The 23,349-nt window shown below is 37.7% G+C and overlaps 1 long non-coding RNA gene across 2 annotated transcripts in view; it reads right to left on the reverse strand.

Annotated features, from left to right (window-relative positions):
• Positions 1-21,390: 21,390 nt before the first annotated feature.
• Positions 21,391-23,349, reverse strand: part of LOC125148145 (uncharacterized) — a 45,579-nt gene continuing 43,620 nt past the window's right edge. Inside the window, exons 1-3 of one of the 2 annotated variants that reach the window (XR_007145436.1) lie at positions 22,647-22,799; positions 22,441-22,549; positions 21,391-21,759 (exon numbers count right to left, since the gene is read on the reverse strand). This is a non-coding gene — a long non-coding RNA (uncharacterized LOC125148145). Of the gene's footprint in view, positions 21,760-22,440; positions 22,550-22,646; positions 22,800-23,349 lie in introns of those variants that run through there. The other variant, XR_007145435.1, reaches the window with a different exon arrangement.

Below are 23,349 nucleotides of genomic sequence, written 5' to 3' on the forward strand. Positions count from 1 at the left end.
AATATTATCCGATTAATCCAACAGAAGGCAGGAAAAGAAGAAAAAGGGAACAAAGATTAGAAGGAACAGTGAGAAACAGATAACAAGGTGATAAATTTGAATACTGAATATAGTAATATCAATAATTACAGTGAGTGATATGATCTCTATATGCCAATTACAAAATAGGTTGTTAGAGTTGATAAAAAGTAAGATACAACTTCACGCTGCTTGTAGTAAACATACATCAAATATATAGATGCAAATAGACTAAAACTAAAAGGACAGAATACTGTGCTGATACTCATCAATATAAGTTGCAGTGCTATCTTTATATCAAATTAGATTTCAAAGAAAATACTTTTATCAGAGTTAACAAAATCATTTCATAATGAGAAAAAGTCCAGTTCATCAAGAAGATATAATATTCCTAAGTGTTTATGCATCTAATAATAGAGCTTCAGAATACATGAAACAAAAAATAGGTAAAACTGCAAGGAGACATAGACAAATTCACAATCATTCACAATCAGTTGAAGATTGCAATACCATTATTTCAGTAACTAATAGGTCGACAAGACAGAAAATCAGTAAGAATATAGTGGATAGAAAATCAGCAAGAATATAACAACATGATCAATTAAGTTAAAGATGTAACAATACCATCAACCAAGTTGACCAAATTGACTTTTATAGAATATGCCACCCAATAACAGAATACAATTTAAAAAAAATTTAAATGGACTTTTCCAAAGTTGATCATATTCTGGGTTATAAAACAAATTTCAGTGGAGTTAAAAGGATTAAAATCATGCAGGCGTATTCTCTCACACCAGTGGAATTAAATTAGAAATCATTAACAGAAAGATATCTGGGCAAACTCCAAATATTTGAAACTAAATTACACAATTGTAGATAACACTTGGGACAAAGAAGAAATCAAAAGTAAATTAGAAAGTATTTCAAACTGAATGAGAATGAAAACTCAGTATATAAAAATTTGTAAGATACTACTAAAGCTATACTTAGGGAAAATTTATGGAAACAAATATCTGTAATAAAAGAAAAGAGTCAAGTTAGTTAACTCATTTTCCACATTAAGAACCTAGAAAAGAGAACAATTAAGCTCAAAATTAGTTGAAGAAAGGAAATAATAAAGATGGGAATGCAAATCAAGGAAATCTGAAAGCGTAAACACAATAGAGAAAATGCATAAACCATCAGCTGGTTCTTTGAGAAGACCAATTGAAAAATCTCTAACCTGACTGATCCTGAAAAAAAGAATACACAAACTATCCATTTCAGGATGAGAGAGGTGATACCACTAGAGATCCTGTCGAAATGAAAAGGATTTTAAGGGAATACTATGGATAACTTTATGTCAATAAATTTAACAGCTTAGAAAAAAGGAACAAATTCCTTGTGTGATGCAAAATGAGCTCTTACAGAAACAGATAACCTGGATTGCTCTCCATCTATGAAAGAAATTAAATTGTAGCTTTTTTAAAAAAAAATTAACTTTATTCATTTTTTAGAGAAAGAAAAAGAGAGAACAGCAGAGGAGAGGCAGAGAGAGAGGGAGACAGAGAATCTGAAGCAGGCTCCACATTGACAGCATAGAGCCTGATGCAGGGTTTGAACTCATGAACCATGAGGTCGTTACCTGAGCCAAAGTGGTATGCTTAACCCATCGACCCATCCAGGCATCCCTAAAATTATAGCAGACTCAGAGCATGAGCAGGGGAGGGGCAGAGAGAGAGGGACACACAGAATCCGAAGCAGGCTCCAGGCTCTGAGCTGTCAGTACAGAGCCCGACGCAGGGCTCAAACTCACAGACGGCGAGATCATGACCAGAGCCGAAGGTGGATGCTCAACCGACTGAGCCACCCAGGCGCCCCCAAAACAATTTCAGCCAAAATCCCATTTTTCATAGCCAAATAATGGCAAGAGTCCAAATGTCCATTGGCCGATGAATGGATGGAGCTAGAGTGTATTATGCTAAGTGAAGTAAGTCAGTCAGAAAAAGTCAAATACCATATGATTTCACTCATACATGGAATTTAAGAAACAAAACAGATGAACATAGTGGGACAAAGAAAGAGGGAGAGGCAAATCATAAAGCAGACTTTAAAAACAATGTTTAGTTACTTTTGAGAGAGAGAACATGAGCCCAGGGGACAGGTAAATAGAGAGGGGGACAGAGGATCCCAAGGAGGCTCTGTGCTGACAGTAGTGAGCCTGATGCGGGGCTCAAAGTCATAAACTGTGAGAACATGACATGAGCTGACGTGGATGCTTGACCAACTGAGCCACCCAGGCATCCCAAGATGACTCTTAACTATAGAGAGTAAACTGGGGGTTACTGGAGGAGAGGTGGGTGGGGGGTGGGGGAAATAGGTGATGGGGATTAAGGAGGACACTTGTAACGAGCACCAGGTGATGTACTGAAGTGTTGAACCACTGAATTCTACTCCTGACACTATTGCATTGTTTGAAAACTAACTGGAATTTAAATAAAAACTTGTGGGACGCCTGGGTGGCTCAGTCGTTCAGTGTCCAACACTTGACTTCAGCTCAGGTCATGATCTCACAGTTCATGAGATTCTCTCTCTCCCTCTCTGCTCCTTCCCATTCTCTCTCCCTCCCTGTCTCTCCCTCATAACAAATAAACATCCAAAAAAATAAATAAAAGCTTGAAGGAAAAAAATCCCATTGTTAGGTACTAGGAAACGCAAATTAAAAATATGGATTGTACCAAACGCCATCCAGGATGTGAAGCAGCTGGAACCCCCTTGCACTCTGGACAGTGCACTCAGTGAAACAGTGTCATCACTTGGAAAACTGGCAGTTTCGTAAAAAGTTGAATGCATCCTTACCATATAATCCATCCGTTCCACTCCTGAGAGCTTGTGCTTAAAGACGTGTATGTAATGTTATAACTGCTTTGTTGTTAATAGTCAAAACCAAAACAACCCAAATGTCCAGCAAGGGGTGAGTGGATGGCTGAACTGTGGTATAGCATAGTATCAAACCCTATTCAGCAGTAAACACAAGGGAGCTTCTGCTACATGCTCCAACACGGAAGGGTCTCAAAACATTTGCGTGAAGTGAGAGAAGGCAATATGTTTTAGAAAGCGTGTAGTGTATGGTTACCTTTTTGTAAACTTCTGGGATATGCAAACTAATATTTAGGGACTGACAGCAGACCAGTGGCTGCTTGGGGATAATGAGGACAAGCAGGGGTGGGTGGAGACTTACTAGGAGCAAGAGGAAATTTGCAGTGGTAATGGATGTTTAATATGTTGGTTGTGGTCATGGTTTCATGGTGTTTGCACATGTTGAAGCTCATCACATTGTATACACTAAAGTGTAATTAATTGTATGTGAATTATTTAAATCAACACAACTATTTTATTAATAAAATAATCTTCGGGGGTGGAAAGTAATTATGCTTAAAAATCTGAAGTAAGCCATTGCCTTCTACATGCCATTCTTGCACAAGGGGCCATGCTAATCTCTGAATCGATACAATTTTTAGTATATGTACAGCCGACGTGAGCACAAGCCGTTGCTTTTTAAAGACATTACAATATGTCTGTTTGTAAACCTTCCTATAATTATAGATGCATAAAAAATGAAAAAGCTATTCTATTCAGGGCCTGAATTTCTGCTAATACTGCATTGGAGGTACAAATACAGTATTTAATAATGAAGTAAAGTAGAGGTGAAAACAGAGGTTGGGGATGCAAAGCATGCTAATTCAAAATATAGTTTTGACATTTAGTTGAGATAAATATCCTTCCTTCTGCATCTGTACCGAATTGAAAATTGACGAGGACATTGGTGAGGACACCCAAAGACATTTATGGCAGTTGAAATCTAAAAGTAAAGAGGCAAAGTATCAGTGATTTATGAACATAGTCTGTTTCAGTAAAAGGAAAGTGAATTTTAAAAATCTCAAGCATATACCTTGGTAAATAATTTCTAAGTATAAAATTGACTCCATGAGCTAAAAATTGGCCAAAAAGAAGCATAAAACTCATATTTAGGAAAAGCTATAAGGACAATCAGTCCCTTTGTTGTAAGTAAAACTTTATTCCTTTTCATGCATTCACTTTTATTTGACTTGATGTGTTTTGAAAAATCCTTCTAAATGGATTTTCATCCAATGTCATTTCAATCACTTCCTTCAAGAATCTGTTTCTTTTTTTCAACGTTTATTTATTTTTGGGACAGAGAGAGACAGAGCATGAACGGGGGAGGGGCAGAGAGAGAGGGAGACACAGAATCGGAAACAGGCTCCAAGCTCTGAGCCATCAGCCCAGAGCCTGACGCGGGGCTCGAACTCACGGAGTGCGAGATCGTGACCTGGCTGAAGTCGGACGCTTAACCGACTGCGCCACCCAGGCGCCCCAAGAATCTGTTTCTTAAATTTACAGTTTTTGATGTCAATAGAATCACGATTTTAAATTTGGTTCTTAATTTTATATACTCAACCATACCTCATCCACTGACGAGATTTTAAAAATATTTTTTAATGTTTATTTATTTTTGAGAGATGGAGCGAGCAGGGAAGGGGCAGAGAGAGAGGGAGAGAGAGAATCCCAGGCAGGCTCTGCCCTATCAGCCTGACACACAGAGCCCCACACGGGGCTCAAACTCACAAACTGTGAGATCCTGACTTGAGCCAAGATCAAGAGTCGGATGCTTCACCAACTGAGCCCCCAGATGACCCTTATCCACTGATGCTTTTAGACATGCTTTGGCATTTACACTTTTCTGATGTCATCTACTCAGTGGAACCACATTGTCTATGCTCCCCAAAGCATGAACTTCTCCCTGTGGCTACCTTCCTTTGGGCTATTTCTCTGTTAACGCACAGCCTAACCTATGTGGGGTGTGTGTGTGTGTGTGTGTGTGTGCACGCGTGCGTGTGAGTGTGTTTTCTCTCCCTCTCTCATGGTGAAATTAAATGTGGTAAATGTCAAACACTATGTTGATTTCTTGTTGGTAGCTTAATAAAAATATTTAGTAGGGAAAGATAAGAAGAATAATAAAAATGATCTTGATTCCTCTGCCAGTCAGTATTTGCAGCTTACTTTTTACCACTAATGGGCTGCATTTTGAATGATCTTCATTTTTAGTGACTCTCCATGTTACCCTTGAGAAACAAACCATCACCATTTCTTCATATTAATCAACAGGTCTTCTGTCTTCTAAGACTTTCTGCAATGCATATAGAGACCAAGATCGCATTCGAAGCAAGTTGTATTTGCTTCCTAAGTGACAAGATAACTACTCCGTGGTGCTTCTGCTGTGTGTTAACAACAGATCTGGGTGGTAGCTTAGGGGCAAGGATGAGGAAGGACATGGCAACCAACAGGTGGTCAGTAAAATATGTATTTATTCATTAGTCTCCCACAAAATGTCAGCCAATACGCATCTGAAATGAAGTCAAATATTACTCAAGAGTGTGGTGTCATCATAATGGAGTGAGGGCTAGACCAGTAGGTCTTTTCTGAAGTGATCTTTGTGCAGTGTTCCCAGGAGCTGGAGGCAGACCCAGGAGCACAGGGCCAGGGACAGTTGAAAGCTGTCTGGGAGACCCCGCTTCAGGCTCACAGTCTACACTGGGACATGAAACAAGCTTGAGTTTCAGTATAATTAAGCTTGACTTTCTCAGTACATTGTGTTAGATAAAACTATGTCTTATGTCACTGTTCTTTTCCTCATGTTACAGAAGTAGATTCTGAGTGAAAGTGCTTTCAATCTAACCATGTGACCAACAGCCAATGAGCTAAACTAAATTTACTCCTAAGTTGTGACCAATGAGGAGGCTGTAGAGACCACGAATATGTGTTACATAAATGAACTGACTTGCCAGACTAGCTCATGAACTAGTCTAGGTGGAAAAATTTCTTCCATCTGACTCACTGGCATGGTCCATAAGAAAGTACTAAGGTTTTTCATAAATTGTGCTCTAATATGTTTTGAAGGGATTCCACCATACCTCATTAGTTTATTTGGATGTTCTGAACATTTCTCGGGAGGGAAGTGGTTTCTGTTTCAACCAAAGTCAAGAAATTGCTACAACAATACACTTAATCATGGTTTTAAAATCTATTGTTACTTAGTGTAACAAGCTCTTCCAGTCTGGAAGAGCTGTGGTCACTTCTAAATGAACAAAGGGCATTTGACATTTTTATCAGTTATTTCAGACATCACTAAAGGATTGACTCGATCTCTGTGACTTTGGGTCTACTTTGTCATCTGCTCTTACTTCTGTGCTATTCTGACCCAGTAAACCACAGCGGTTGCAGCTTTGCATCCTCTGCGAGGTTGGGCCGGTGAGAGCTCAGTGTTCTCATCTCTGAGACCAGATGAGAATGTGAGTTCACAGGGTAGTCAGGAAGGATAACAATGGGGAAATGTGTGTAAAGCACTGCACTTATCTTCTCATCTCTTAACTTGGATGCTGATTTGCCAAATATGATTTCTTGGATAGCTCTTCCTTAAACTTTCGACTGACCTGTATCTGTGTATTTGTGGTTCTTTGGCACTGGCTTCATTGACTTCCATACAGCCATTCTATAAACAAGGTAAAACCTACAATGTTTGGGTAACGTTTGGAATAGAAAATTTTCTACTTGTCCCGTTAGTTTTCCTAGGATTAATTTAGTCATTAAAGGATAATTTACTTTGAGTGGCATATTCCAGAGTCTTCTGGATAAAGGGCTAGAACTCGAGAACAGGGCTTTTTTTTTTTTTGCTCCACATGTATTCCAACTAATGAAGTGGTGGAGAGATCAGTGCCTTGTCACTATGTAACATCAAGGACTAATGCTAGTGAATGATCCTTCCAATGCTCAGGATTCAAATACACATGAGTACTTTTTTTTTTTTTTCCTGAGAGATATCTCTGGCTTACCTGACTTGGTTAGTTTTATAGGCTTCATGGTTTGTTATCATTAGTCCTTCCTTTTCCTTTCCTATATCAATATCCAACATAACGTCAACAAAATTTAGATGCAAACTATTTGTGCACTCATGAGATAATGTGTTGATCAATTGAAAGGGAGGGATATTAGTATCTGCATTTGGTACCAATGTACATATTAAGAGTTTGTGGAATTATATTTCAGATTGCTATCTAGTATATTTAAGAGTAAACTGTATGTGAGGCAATGATTCTTTTGAAACAAGAAAGTAAGGATTATTTGGTTATCTCATTGCTGACAGAAGATTTGCCTGATAGCCCATCATACTGTACAGTAACACAATCTGATGATTCAAAATGAGCATTTGAACCTTTTAACATTCCCTCAAATGAGTATATATATATATATATACACACACACACATACATACGTATATATATATATATATACGTATGTGTGTATATATATATATATATGTTTGTATATATATATATATTTTTTTTTCATTTGAGGGAATGTTAAAAGGTTCAAATGCTCATATACACACACACACACACACATATATATACACACACACACACACATACATACGTATATATATATATGTATGTGTGTGTATATATATATGTATGTTTGTATATATATATATTTTTTTTCATTTGAGGGAATGTTAAAAGGTTCAAATGCTCATATATATATATATATATATACACACACACACACACATATATATATACACATATATATGTGTATACACACACACACACACACACACACACACACATATATATGATAGATTAGAGAAACTGAAAGTGAGTGTCTCTGTTCAACATGATCTTGGTAGCTGTCTCATTCCCGGCTTACAGAAGGACATCTCTTAGCTGGGTTAATAACTACACGTCTCACTCATGTGCCAGTCATTCTCACAGAAGCCTGTGCACTTGTCACCCCTTCTTACCAATATGTACCTTCCTACATCACCTTCCTCACTGGGGAAACAGATTGTCTTGGAAGAAACTAGGTGATCAAGCTTAAAAAGAAAGTAAACAAAATACAAATTCTAGTTCAGGATTAAGTAACTTAATTAATGATAGACACAATAGGCATTTGTTAAATACACTGAATAACATAAAAGTGACATTAATATTTTCATATTTTTTCAGAATCAAATTAACCCCTTTGTATTACTAGATATTTCAGGGATAAAGCTTAGGTGTAAATAATGCCCTGCAAGTCCCTGAAGCTTAGGAGCACTGGTGAAAAAAGGAAAGGTCTTTCTTTCCCATAATGATAAAAATATAATGAAACATATAATACTTATATACCACCTTCTATATGCTAAGAATTTTTCTTAAGCGTTACTTTATGTAAGAACCTTGTGAGGAAGGTAGGATCATCTCTAAAGTACAGATGAGAAACTGAAGCACAAAGAAATTGAGAAACTCATACAGATGATAAGTGGAAGAACTTCTCCAAAGTTTGTATCTTAATATTAACATTTATTCCAAATAAAATTATTTGCAGTATATGTGGGAGTATCCTTTATGAAATTAATATATATATTTTCTTTTATTCATTCAAGAAATACTAAACATTCACCATGTACCAGAAATTGTGTAAAGTCTTGAAGCTGCAATGCTAAACAAGATAGATATAGTTTGTGTGTTCACATAGTTCATAATGTAGTTGAAGAAATTTAAAATTTGAGCCCCTCCTTAGATATACACCACCTCCAGATATGGTCACTGATGATCATTAATGGCGATTTTTAGGGACCAGTGTTGAAGGGCATCTCTTTTCTCCCTACCCAATCTCACTTTCTCCTCAAGACTTTGACCTAATATTTAGACTATTCCAATATTTCTTCCTTTGCATTTACTTATTGTAAATTTCAGTTATCTGATACCTCCTTGTATCATGTCAACATTGTCTAATGTTGTTATCTGAAAGCTTTATGCGTAAAGCTGTAGCTTTGTTGGAGGTAAGGATGATATTTTATGGTTCTTCACTGTTCTCTCTCCACGTATCAGAATAAATACTAGAAATTTAATTAGGTTGTGGTGATGGTGACATCTCAAGTTAGTGACGCAGTGCCTTCTCTATTTTGGACTGAAGTGAATTAAGTTATAATTATTTTTGCAATGGGAATCTTCTTAATGTGATTTTTGCAACAGTATCAATGAAAGAAAAATCTAGTTAACAAAGTTTAATTTATTATTATGATCATCACCCAACATGTATTAATATGCCTTTTTTTGAGAGATAAAGAGAGAGCATGAGCAGGGGAGGGACTGAGGGAGAGAGAATCCTTAATAGGCTACACACCCAGCACAGAGACCAACATGGGGCTCGATCCTACAACCCTGGGTCATGACCTGAGCAGAAATCGAGTCAGACGTTCAAATGACTGACCCACCCAGGCACCCCAACATGCTTTTTAAGAAAAGCAAATATACAGATTTAAAGCCACGGTTCTCATATTAATTAAATTGTGGAGATACTTTCTAGTATAATTTGGCTATTAGGATTTAGGGTATAAATTAAGCATTTGCATTCCAATAAGGCCACAAATGTCCTTTCTTGTACACAAAGGGACAGATAAGACAATAAAGTAAGACACAAGAAAATCCTTGCAATGAAACATGTACTTGAGAAACTAAAAATGTGCGTGTCATGAAAGGCACTATGATGTTGAAGGTTCCAACTAAGTACCTTCTGCCCAATTGGTCCACCTGTTATTTTGCATCTTTTAAAAGTAATTGGTGATATATATTCTATTTATTTTTATGCTGGATTATGTGACCAGAAGGCAGACGAGCTGGGAGACTTGGTCATCATGTCCGTGATTGCTTGGATCTTGAACTCCATCTCCATGCTGCCCCACCTTGTTCAATTTACTGCTGAGGGACCGACCAACTGTGAGTATCTGGTTTGACTGCAGACCTGCTCAATGCCTTGGGAGCGGACCCCATGCCAGTCTTAATAAAAAGCACACTGCTTCTGGGGCTCATGTTAGAGTAGCCATAAATTGACAAAAGGAACCTTGTGCTGCAAACAGACCATATATATTCTATATCTGAATAGATTCACATGTGAATCTATTCAGATACCTAATATTGAGGCATTACTCACTGACACCCTAATTCATAATTGAGGCCCTTCATAAAGAAGTTTCACCCACTGATGAATAGTGTGGAGAAAAGAGTGAGAGACACACAAAAAGGATCCACAACTTTTTACAATAAGAAACATCCATGTTAGACTAGAACAAAAACATATTTTACAACTCATATTTTGAGCTTTTATCAAAAGCTCATTTTATGTTATTTATAGTTTATTGTATGTATTTGTACTTAAGTCAACCTTTGCTCTTAATCCCTAGCACCTGTTTCCCCCATTCTCTCACCCACCTCCCCTCTGGTGACCACCAGTTTGTTCTCTGTATTTAAGAGTCTGTTTTTCTGTCTCCTTTTCTTTGTTTGTCCATTTGTTTTGTTTCTTAAATTCCACATAGCAGTAAAATTATGTGGCATTTGTTTTTCTCTGACAGACTTATTTCACTTAGCATTCACTTAACATTATACCCTCTAGAGCCTAGATCCATCCATATTGTTGCAGTTGGCAATATTTTATTCTTTTTTATGGCTATACACACACACACACACACACAATAAGATATATATGTATACACACACACACACGGCACAGTCAGGTTTTCTTTTTTTAGTATTTAAAATTTTTTTTTACATTTATGTATTTTTCATAGAGACAGAGCACAAGTGGGGAAGGGGCAGAGAGAGAAGGACACACAAAATCCAAAGCAGGCTCTAGGCTCTGAGCTGTCAGCACAGAGCCCATCACAGGGCTTCAACTCACAAACTGTGAGATCATGACCTGAGCCAAAGTTGGACTGACTGAGCCACAAAGGTGCCCCCTTTTTAAGTATTTTTTATATTTTCAGTTTGTTCATTTATTTTGAGAAAGAGAGAGAGAGAGAGAGAGAGAGAGAGAGAGAGAGAATGGGCAGGGGAGGGGCAGAGAGAGAGGGAGAGAGAGAATCCCAAGCAGGCTCCACACTGTCAGCACAGAGCCCAACACTGGGCTCTAACTCATGAACCCAGAGATCATGACCTGAGCTGAAACCAAGAGTTGGATGCTTAACTGACTGAGCCATCCAGGCCTCCTGGTTTCAGGTTTTCTTTCTTTCTTTATTTTTTTGTATATGTATGTTTGTGTTTTGTTATCTTCTATATCTATCGGCATTATATGGCTACAAGTGACTGAAAACATAAAATATCCAGGGCTAAACAATACAGAAATGCCTTTCAGTTTTACATATATAAAATGTTATAGTAAGAAATTTCATATTGGTGCAAAGAATGCATAATCATTAGGTATCCTCTTCTATGCTGAAAGTCACACATGATTTTTCTGCTCACCTTTTTTGGCCAGCCCTTAGGCACATTTGCTCACCTAGCTGTAAAGAACAGCCATATAACCCTACCTAATGGGGGGTGGAAGGGATATGTTTTGTTGTTGTTGTTGTTTGTTTGTTTGTTTGAGTGGCCCAATGCTAGGCTACAATATGTTTTTGTGTTTGCTTTTTGTTTTTGGGTATTTTTCTACACAAAGAGGGAGAACGGATATTTGGAGATAAATCAGTCTCTGACACATAAAGTTTGGCACTCTGGACTTTCCCAGTGACATGTGGGCCTCACTCATTATTCATGTGAAATCCCATAACATACAGTAGTCAAAGAAGAAAGAAAAGCCAGATAGAGAACTATTACTTTAAGAAAGCTTAGCCCTACTTTGCTTTGCTAGCTGTATACTTCTATGGCTGATGAAAGAAAAAAAAAATCAATGGAAATGTTAAGGTTTCTGTGTATTAGTCTTGTGTTGTTGAACTTCATATAGTTGTAATATAAGGTACTCCTATAAAAAAATTAAATAACCATTCTGTCCACACATTAAAAAAGCCCGGGGGTGCCTGGGTGGCTCAGTTAGTTAAGTGTCCAACTTCGGCTCAGGTCATGATCTCGCAGTTTGTGAGTTTGAGCCCCGCATGTGGCTTTGTGCTGACAACTCAAAGCCTAGAACTTGCTTTAGATTCTCTCTGTCTGTTCTTCTCCCACTTGAACTCTGTCTGTCTCTCTCTCTCTCTCTCTCTCTCTCTCTCTCTCTCTGTGTCAAAAGTAAACATTAAAAAAAAAATTTTTTAAATCCTGTATCAAGTGCTTGAGTGATAAACTTGAAAATTAAGCTAAAATTTGATTTTGGAAAAGAAACATGCAACCTCAAAATTTTAGGGAAAAAGTAGTTCTCTTTTTAAAGTAAGTTACACAGAAGACAATTTGTGGCACATGCATGTAAAATTGTCTACCCTACTGGACCTCCTTTAACACTGACATCCATTTTGCCAAGAAAAAGGTCCTAATGAGGTAGAGAATAATTAATCACAAATTACATTAATATGAACTAAATGTCCATACTTTCTAAAAAATTAACTGAGGAAGTGAGGAAAATATTAATGTAATATATAATGCAAATGTGACTTCCTGTCTTTGGAAATTTAAGACATTATAGTCTGTTACAAAAGGGAAATGGGTGATGGGATTTTAAAAGCTAGAGAATAAATCGACAGCCTTGTAATTTTCTGAGGGTACTAGTCAAGCAGCAGCAATTATTTTAAAAGATTATTGTGACACGTGTGGAGTCTGGGGGTACTTAGGATTTAACTGTCTGTCAATAGACAGCCCATCTGTCACATGTGAAGATGCTCTCTCCATCCAGCCTCAGCAGTGGTAATGTCTGCATTACCCAGCCCTTCTGGGCTTCCCAGCCCCACAATGGCACACAAACTGAGGGGCATTCAGGGGTTAGCCACAGGTGTCAACACCCCTTGAGAGATGAAGAGAGGGTCTCCCAAATCTTGAGCGCCTGGATGGGGCTCAGTCGGTTAAGCATCTGACTCTTGATTTCAGCTTGGGTCATGATCTCATGGTTCATGAGATTGAGCCCCGAGTTGGGTTCTGCGCTCACAGGTCTGAGCCTGCTTGGGATTCTCTCTCTGCCCCTCTTTCACTTGTGGTCTCCCCCAAACCCATTCTCTTTCTCAAAATAAATAAATAAACTTTTTTTTTTTTTTTAAAGAGAGGATCTCAAAACCTTATCTGTGAAAACACATTTTCTCAAGGCTGGACAACTTTTAGGTGGATTAGTCAACTGCCCAGAAACTGTAAAAACTCTTATTTTACAGATTTAGAAAAAAATGAAAGTGAGGATCATAGTTCTAGTGGTCTGAGGATACCACAAATCAAGGCATCACAGCAATACAGTATTTCCATACTTGAAGTCATAGCCTAAATTTCACTTTCAATTTCCCCCATGTGCTAGGTATGATAAATGCAATAATATTGAAAACCACAAATGCTTATTCTCCTTTTCAGATGGGAAATTAGGATCCAGTGATTTTCCAAACTGGGAAATTAGAAAATTCTGCTTTGAATCCAGATCTGTCTGACATATAGACTCATATAAATTTTTTAAATTAAAGATTTTAGATTAGAGGACACATTTGAAGACTCCTTAACAGTGAAAATATTTAGGGGCACCTGGGTGGCTCAGTTGGTTAAACGTCCAACTTTGGTTCAGGTCATGATCTCATGGCTAGTGAGTTTGAGCCCTGCATCAGGCTCTGTGCTGACAGCTCAGAGCCTAGAGCCTGCTTCGGTTTCTGTCTGTCTGTCTGTCTGTCTGTCTCTCTCTCTGCTCCTCCCCTGCTTGTGCTCTCTTTCTCTCTCTCAAAAATAAATAAACATTAAAAAAATTAAAAAAAAAACAGTGAAAAGATTTAGACCTGGGAACATGACTTAGGTCTCAATAACGACAAGATACCTTCTGAAGAGATGAAATTTTATCTCATTATATTTTCCCTAATTGATTTATTTCCTGTTATATTTTATCCTCAAGAAACTAGCTCATGGTCTTATTGTTTCATAGGCTGGATCATTATCCAAGTACACATGGTTTTCTTGAAGCTAAATCCATGTGGTCTATTTATATCTTAGTGAAGAGTAGAGATTCTGTATTGTGGGGGAATTTCTGAGCCCCTGGATCACAATAAATAAAAGACTACAAACTACTCTGGGATGATCCATTCAGGATCAACAAAGACATTAGCTTCTTGCACCTGAATGTAGTCATCAACCCCAGTCTTGGTTGTTACTCTTAAAAAAGACACATGGTATTTCCCTGGGACTGGGCTTCCAGACCATTTGGGGGGCTTTTAAAGTTATGAATGATACTCCTATCATAGATGAAAAAGCTGGAAGCAATCAGATTTGTATCCAAATGTAGCAGATAAAGAACTTGAGATTATAGAAGTCTATTAACTCTGCTTGGTCACCATATTTCATGCCAGGATCATAAGGGCTTCTGAATGATTCAGGTTTTGCTTCTCTGTTGGAAGAGTTTCGTGGCTTCTGCCCTGTGATGACTTTGTAACTTGAAACGAAGTAAGGTCTAAGACTTGTAGAGATGAATAAAAAATTAGCATGCTCTTAAACTCTTGGTACTTCTGAGTGCCTGGTGATGGACTCACACTTAATGATGTAGGAAAAAGCTATTCTATTTATTTTACGAATCTCCGGTATTGCCTGTGTGCAAGGGGTAGTATGGTGGGGTGGAAAAAGTATAGCATCCAGACTATGCTGATCCTGATTGGAGCCCTGGCTGTGGAATTTGGAGGCCATATGGTCTTAGGGCAGTCATGTGAGCATTCCAAGACAATTTTCTAAATCACAAATTTCCCACAATAATAACAAATACATGCATAGGGCTGTTGTGAGGGTCTAAGGAAAAATCACAAGAGGCTGCTTTATAAATTGAAAGGAATTGTTTAAAGGTGAGCCATCTCAGCACTGGGTGGCTCGGTTGGTTAAGTACTTGACTCTTGGTTTCAGGTCAGGTCATGATCTCACAATTTGTTAGTCCAAGCCTGGCATCGGGCTCTGTGCTGACAGTGCAGAGCCTGCTTGGGATTCTGTCTTTCTGCCCCCCCCCCCCGCCCCCCGCTCTCTCTCTCTTTGTCTCTCTCTCTCCGTCTTCTCTCTCAAAATAAATAAACTGAAAATAAAATTAAAAAGTAAAATAAAGGCTAGCTGTCTCAAAGCCTTTTTCTAAAAGGGAGTAACAGTATAAATCCAAAAAGAAAATATATTAGTGTCTGTAATTAGTAACCTTTCTTTTTCTTTTTTTTTTTTTTGTTGTTTTTTTGTTTTTTGTTTTTTACAAATGATACTGGTAAAATCAAGGTTAACTAAGGGGAAATCTTGTGACAGTTTGCAGTACTAAGTGACATAGAAGGTAACTGTGTTGTGTACAGATTGAGGAAAGTCTACAAATATTAATTTTTGTTTATTCTCAGCATATTTAACAATAATGAAAGTTTATAGAAATAAAAAATTCCATACATATAAATCCTCCTTCACAACTGTAAGAAGAAATTCTTGTATACTTCTTGAGGCAGTCTTGTGGGTTAATATGATGGAGTAAAAAATAATGTGATTTTGCTATCCTATAGTTAAAATTTTATTTTTGTCTATTTAGCACTATAACACACACGAACTGATGGATTTATTGTCAGAAGGTTTGGTGTGTGTGACTGGTATTTTCTGACAAAATATGGGATACACAACATACATGTTTTCTTCAGAGGATGCTGGAACAGTAGAGGCACGCAGGGCTGCTGAGAGGGGGAGGCACGCTTTGTTCCTGGCAGCTGAAATTGTTGTCTATCCAAAAGACAATGTTTCCTTCCCACTGGGAAAGAATATCCTACATATTATGGTGTCAAAATGAGGATTCTAAGAAATCTGTGTTGAAGTTCCAGAAGTTGCTATCATTGTCAAGTCCTGAAAGCTACATGCTTTTCTACTACAAAGGTCAAACTGAAGCTAATATCCAAATTCCTCAGAAAAATAGAAATGTTTATTAACAAAGAAACGTCCAGACTTGACATTTAAGAAATTTCAATGGATGAAATATGAGATGGGTCTTTGCAGTAACCCTCCTTACTTCTTATTTCTGCAACATACTCCTTTCCTCTAAAATAACGATTCCCGAGGTCTGTCATGGGCAATGATGTCACTGAGGCAGGAGTGCTGATCTGCAAAGGCTGCTGTGTGAACAAGCTCCAAGCTCAGGAGCACAGGGATGAACTGGTCTCTGTGTAGTACAGTAACAAATGTGACACATAACATCAGTTTTGTTATGAAGCAGAAAATTACATAAGCCTGTCTTAATTATTAAAATGACAAATGATTACAATTCTGTTGGAAATATTTTAATGTTGCTAATGAAATTTAAAATATTTACAAATTATTACAATGTATTTCTTGGACAATACTCAGCAGTCAAGCCAGTTAGTAGTAATACCAACAGCTGACTCATGTTGAACTCAAACTATATGCCAAACTCGGTCCTGAGTGCTTTATTGGCTTAATCTATAATTGTCATATAAAATATGTTAAGGTTTGCAGCGCATGGTTGGCTCAGTCAAGTAGGTGTCTGAGTCTTGATTTCGGCCCAGGTCGTGATCTCATTGTCCATGAGTTCAAGCCCCACATTGGGCTTTACGCTGACAGCTCAGAGCCTGGAGCATGCTTCAGATTCTCTCTCTCTCTCTCTCTCTCTCTCTCTCTCTGTCTCTGTCTCTCTCTCTCTCTCTCTGCCACATCCCTGCTCTCTCTTTCTCTGTCTCTCTCCCTCCCTCTCTCTCTTTCAAAACAAATAAAAACTTTAAAATAAAGATATGCTGAGGCTTTGAGAGTGTAGGTCATTTGCTTATGATTATTAATTCAGTAAGTATTGTTCTGGGACTCATAATGATCAAATTCCCAAAGCCACATTCTTGATGATTACACTGCATTTCCACCTTCCCACTGCTCACTTTCTGTTTGGGTTTCATAAGCAACGTGGTGTGTAGACAAATATAAAGAAAGCACTGAAGATATAGTCACAAATACTGGGTACTATTTGTAAATGTGAACAGGATCAGAAGCATTTTATGTAGGAATAAGGCTATTTAAATAATGTTTCAAAGCTATCCTGCGGTTTTTTTCTTCCTTGATTTTCCCCCAAACCAGTGTGGTCAAAAGAAGGCTAAGTTGGCAAACAGAGTATACAATTTAGTTGTTCAATTAGAAGCTGCTTATGCAGCAAGGGCGTTAAGCACGTGCAAAGCATCTTGACAACCCCTGGGAAGGATCAGGGAGTTGTCAAGGCTTACTCCCTGGTAATTTCCTTCCCACAGTGGCCACACCTGAAACCAAAGCTGGGCAATGCTTTTGGCTTAGGCCATTGCACTGTCTCCCACCCAGTTCCCCTGTTAGATTTGCACACGCTTTTCTTCCATTAGGAAAATTCATTCCCTGTGGCTCCCATTCACCCTTACCCTGAACACCAGTGAAGGTTCTGTCCAAGCCCCATACTTCCTTACCAACTCAGACTAGTGCTTTTTCTGTCTCAGTTCTTATTAATGAAGAACGTGCCATCTTGCCTCTAATTGACATTCTTGTATTGTTTTTACTTCTTAAAAAGAGAAAAAACATCCTGCAAGCTCAGGGACAAAGTCAAGGTCATTGTCTTCATCCTGTATCTTGGAACAGACTTTATACACTCCCAGACATACTATATGGTAAAATGAAGACTTGTTAATTGGTGCATTTTTACCAATTGTGCTCATTCATCTGTTTATTTTAAAAATATACTCCAATATAGCTTCTCCACTCTCCACCCCCATGTGACATAGGTGTTAACCCCCCCTGTGACCTCTCAAGATCTAATTTAACCCAAAGATTGCAGTAGCATGAAAAGCTGAGGTATTTTGTATTAAGAAATGTCTTTTAAATGGATACAGTGTGAACCTTATATTCTTTCCTATTTTCTCTCGCTAAATGTGCCATTAGTATATACTTGTGCATTGGGATGACCCCTGTTCCTTGCATTTTTACTACACAAACAGTTCATAATATTTTGTTTATAAATTGCCATTCCCCAGGAAAAAGTGGTGCATTTTAAGTGAAGAGCTGTTAGAGATCGTCTTCTTGAGGAAAATTATTTCCCCCTTTTCAAGTAGGAAATGTAAAAAGTCTTATTTTATCATAATTCTCCACATTCCATCTACGTTAAACATTTGCATTTTTCTTGTCTCAACGTATACAAGGACTGTGACTTTTCGAGACACTCAGATCTGCTTAGCTGAAAAGTCTTGTTACTCATGACTCAATACTCATGAAGAAATAAATAGCACTCAGATTTGTATTGTGGTTGACAGAGCAGCTCCATTTTCGTTTCCTGGACATCCTTTTGGAAAACCCGTTTCTTTCACTTACTGTAAACCTCTTATGAGTCCTGTACTATCATAGGATCTGGGCTGCAACGATTCGCATTCAGAGGGTCCCTGACCCTCAGGACCTACATTTTAGGGGGACATATAGACAATTAATGACAATGATAAAAATATAATAAATCCCTGCACTTTCTATGGCACAATTCTGAAATAAAAACTCCTGAAAACCTAAACTTTTGTCATAACTCCTCTGGAGTCTCCTGACCTGAATTAACAAAATACTGTGTATAATCTTTGTTCATCACAGAGTCAGTATTCATATCTTAATTTACAGAAATATCAATGGGCTTGATCTGGGGTCACTGTCCCAGGTCCTGTGGGGAGCAGAATGGAAGTAGAATATATATACACTGTATTGCTTTTCTAAACCTACAAAACATCTGAATTCTCAGAGATATTTGGCTGTGGGTTTCAGGTAAGTGACTGCCCTGTATAATGTGGGTGGTGATAAATCATGAATGAAATTAAGGAGGGAAAGTGATAGGAAAGGCTTTCCTTTCTTGAATTTTAGTCCATTGGCTCATTGTTGCATTACAGCTCTCTGGTGTCTTTAAAATATGATTTATTTTTGTTCTGTGTTTGTTCTGCAGGGAAACTTTGGCCCTACTGCACCTGCTGCCTCTTACCCCAAAGCAGAGTCCTGATACATGCGTCTTTTGAACTACAGATGCAGAAAAGTTAAATATCCTCAAATCTAACCACTGGGCTCTGGCAACCATCTCTACTTGCATAGATCTGTCTGTTTTAGAACCTATACCCAGGAGGGTCTTGGCTCCTGAGACTATTGACTTCATCTCTCCCATTAGCATCTGGCATTACCACGTCACTCTCATGAGGAAAGACAGGGATGGCAGGATGTACCTAATTTCTTTCTGACGCCTGTGGTATTATTTCTGTTAGCTTCTCAGCAGGAGTCAGATGAGTTGTGGCAGGTCTTCTGGGCAATATGGCTATAGCTGTTTTCTTCTCTCTACTCGTGACTGAATAATGTCACGTTGCATATTTTTATTTTATCATTTTACATTTGTTAAGTATTTTTCTTAAGTTTCTTCTGAAGATGGTTTTATTGTAAAATTCTCTTGTACACATTTGAGTTGAAATATATGTGGAGTATCAGCTAGTTGACCTTGATAATTTAAACTCCTTGAGTTTTTTTAAAAAATCATCTTTAATTGAGAATGATTAAATAAACTTGCCTATCAATATCACTTCATTGTTGCTGCTGTTATCCTAATTTTTTAATGATTTCTACTTACAAGATTGTTTTGAATATCAAATGTACTGACGGATATAAAAATTATATGCATATACAGCACTAATTTCTGTTCAATGTTATTTATGGTTCCTGTGACTAGAATAAATAGGTGACATCTATAAATATCCCAAAAGAGAATTAAACCAAGAGATAATGACTACAGAATAAAAATATCCATTTATCAATTTTAGGAAAGAATGGCTTATAATAGAATACATGTGAAATATATGAAGCTTAAAAATTGGAAAAATGTCAGATTTGATGTTAGGAAATGAAGGTTATGAGATCAGAAAACATCAAATTAGCATGACATAAGATACAAAAAAATGAACAAAATTTTTAGGATTTTGCACATGCTTGTACTTCTGCTTTGGTGACAAAAGGAACTTAATTGTAGCATGTAATCAGAGGACACAGAAAGGTTTTTTTCGCTCTTACCTGGTGCAATCAGCTTAATAACAAAGCTTTGAAATGGCATATATCAAAGCATTTATATTTTTTAAAAAAAAACCAATTTAAAGTAGTGTCTGGAATAAAGTATCTGTTATGATTTATTTATAGTTGAAATTTGCATTTTTGCAAATCGTATTTGTTATTTCAGACAAAATAAACTTAAACGTCAGATTTACTCTAGATTGCTTTTCTACTTAGTTTTAAAGTATACATTAGACAGGTTGGTAATAAAATATTCAAAAGTGGTTTTAACTACTTGTTTTCAGTTGTGATAATAACAAAGTGTCCTTTTCTTTGCCTCTAGCAAGTCCAGAAGCAAAAATCATTTTTAACACCCAGATGGCATATTTTTAACATTCACTGAAAGCAGGAATAATAAGCTGGCATGCCGTGTTGCCTACCTGTCAAGCCTTCATGAGTATGTTCACAGTTCACATGAAGCTGTGTCTATTTTGAAATGATAATTGCATTGTAGTAATACAAATACAGCTTTTAGAGTGACAGTGAGGCAGTCTGATGTAGAAGAAGGAAGTCTGAAGTGGAAAACAGGACACTGAGTTCTGGGTCTAACCCTGCCACTAACTCTGGGAGGAAGTTTGTGCGAATCTCCTAACCTTACCAGACTTTTGCTTCTTAGTTTTTTTTAATGTTTATTTACTTACTCGGAGGTGGGGGAGGGGGGTGGGCAGAGGAAGAGGGAGACACAGAATCCAAAGCAGGCGCCAGGCTCTGAGCTGTCAGCACAGAGCCCGACGCAGGGCTTGAACTCACAAACAGTGAGATCATGACTGAGCTGAAATCAAAAGTTGGATGTTTAACCCACTGAGCCACACGTGTGCCCCAATTTTTGCTTCCCTATTGGCTAAATTAAAAGTTTGGAGTAGACAACTTTTAAGATTTCTGCTAGTCCAAAAATGTTTTAATTTTATAAACCATGTACCCTGTTGTGCAAAAGAAGTATTTGTTTTTCTGTCAAATTTTATAAAGTGCCTCTTCTGCCTGGTATCAGACAATGGGATTTTGGTGCATGTGCACTAGATTTTGTTTAGTGACATTTAAATCCAGTTAGTGATTGTCCCTTCTTTCTCATTCATTGTATCTGGGTGGTGTCAGGTGGGGTCACTTGACCTCATGTGTCTTCCTGTGCTAGCACCTGCCCACATGGACACTCTCTGATCGGGTCCTTGCTATGCACGGTCTATCTAGGTCACTCTCCCTATGGTCCCTCTTGTTATGGTCCAAGATACTTTCAGATCTTCTCCCTCTCTCTTTCTCTTTCTCCCTCCCTCTCTTTCTTTCTCAGCTAACTGTTATGGCTTTCTTGGAGGCATGAAAAAATACCAGCTGCTGTCTTGGGAAGACAAATGGAAACATGTATATGCTACTTGGGCCAGTCTTAGCGTACACATACCTCATAGCATGTCATATGAAGAGCCCAATATAGCTCCTGAACCTGGTTTGGGAAGTGGGGTAAGGTCCTCCCCACTCTCAGATCCTCGAACCTCTCAGGGGGCATCCTGTGCCCCTGACCGGGACTCTCTGAGCATGATGGCAGGATAGGTCATTATCCAATTTCAGTAGACATTTGTTTTCTCCAGCAGACAAGTATATTATTATTTTCATCAATCAAGTAAGATGTATTTCCCACTGTTGGGATGTATCGGATGATAGATCAAACCACAGCTGGTTCTGTTCCTGAAAAGCATCATAATCCTCCTTCCTTCAGAATTAAAAACAAGAGAAGAGAATAGACCAGTTATTATTAAAGATAAACTACAAAATTCATATTTGTATCACAATTTGAACAGTTGCAAAATCCTGTGCTTCAGACAAATATCCTGAAATATTTGTGCCTACCCATTTTTTCTTCTTTGTCCCTTTCCAAATGAGTAATAAATGCATTCTCTTTACCTATGGGGATCAAATTTAGTTTAATTTCCCATTACATCTTATATTTTGGCTATTTTGAACAGTTCAGTTTTGCTCAGTTATGATTGTTTTGCAGCAATATAGAACATCTCTGAAGCTTTCCATTCAAATGAGGAGAAAATCATCCAAGTGATTATTGTCTTTGACATAATCTTGGGAAATGTTGAGTATACGTGTCTTTCTATGTATCCTGAAAGATGATGAAGATGAAGACGAAGATCTAAGCCTGAATTTACACATCAGGAGTTGGTAATGGCTCCATTATGCTGTACTCTGTTTTCTTCAGTGGTATTCTATTTGAATCTTTTTATTATTTGATAAAAACTTTAAAAAGCAGACTTCTTGAAACTAGAATTGGAGTAGCGAAAAGAGACAAGCTGCATCACAGTAAAGCAAATGGTAGAGATCTGAAGTAATTCATTGGTTCATTTTTTCTGTGGAAAGGGAACTCTTTTTATTTTTGGCAGATTACCTAATGGCTGAATATGCAGACTGTGTGTTTGAAATCCCAGTGAGTCGTCAAAAAATTCATCACAAGATGCTGGGTGAAGAAATGCCTGATCAGTGTACAGTGCCTCTGTCTTAAAAGGAAAGAAGAGAAAAAACTGCTCATGTGGAGGGAATATAGAAGTTACTTGATCTGAGAGCAAAAGCTCCCATCTGTTTACTGATACCCACCTCCCATGGACTTCAATCAGCTTCATCTTCTCAGCAGGAAGAACTTGTTGCAGGATAGAAATTTGAACTTCACTAATAGTATTAAAGGGGATCAAGGCTTTCATAATGAGTTTAATACCTCAGATGCAGAAACAGTTACTGGACACTGCAGAGTCTTAAATGATTCTCTTGGGAGGGTTGATGGGGGGTGGGAGGGAGGAGAGGGTGGGTGATGGGTATTGAGGAGGGCACCTTTTGGGATGAGCACTGGGTGTTGTATGGAAACCAATTTGTCAATAAATTTCAGAAAAAAAAAATGTTCTCACCACAAAAAATAAAAAAAAAAATAAAAAATAAAAAAAAATAAATGATTCTCTTGGCCTGGTGAATTTTATCTTTCCTACAGGTGGAAAGTTTTAAAGTGTATATATTTATGTAGATGTGTAGTTGCTGGAACTAGAAAGTAAATAGGTGACCATCACAATGTTACATAAGTGGTTTCACTCATGGGTTGAAGAATTGGGGTATTTGGATCCCCAAATAAGGAACTTGAATTATAGTGGATTTGATTATGAGAATAGGAACATTCTTCCCATAGCATCCTTGCTTCTTTTCCTCTCTTCTCTACCCCTTCTAATTTCTTAAAATATAATGAATAATAATTACAACTTTTGAGTGTTTTCTATGCGTCATGTAATGAGCCGTTTACTTACACACGCATTTT

Source organism: Prionailurus viverrinus, chromosome D2, assembly GCF_022837055.1.
Source record: "Prionailurus viverrinus isolate Anna chromosome D2, UM_Priviv_1.0, whole genome shotgun sequence".
NCBI lineage: Eukaryota > Metazoa > Chordata > Mammalia > Carnivora > Felidae > Prionailurus > Prionailurus viverrinus.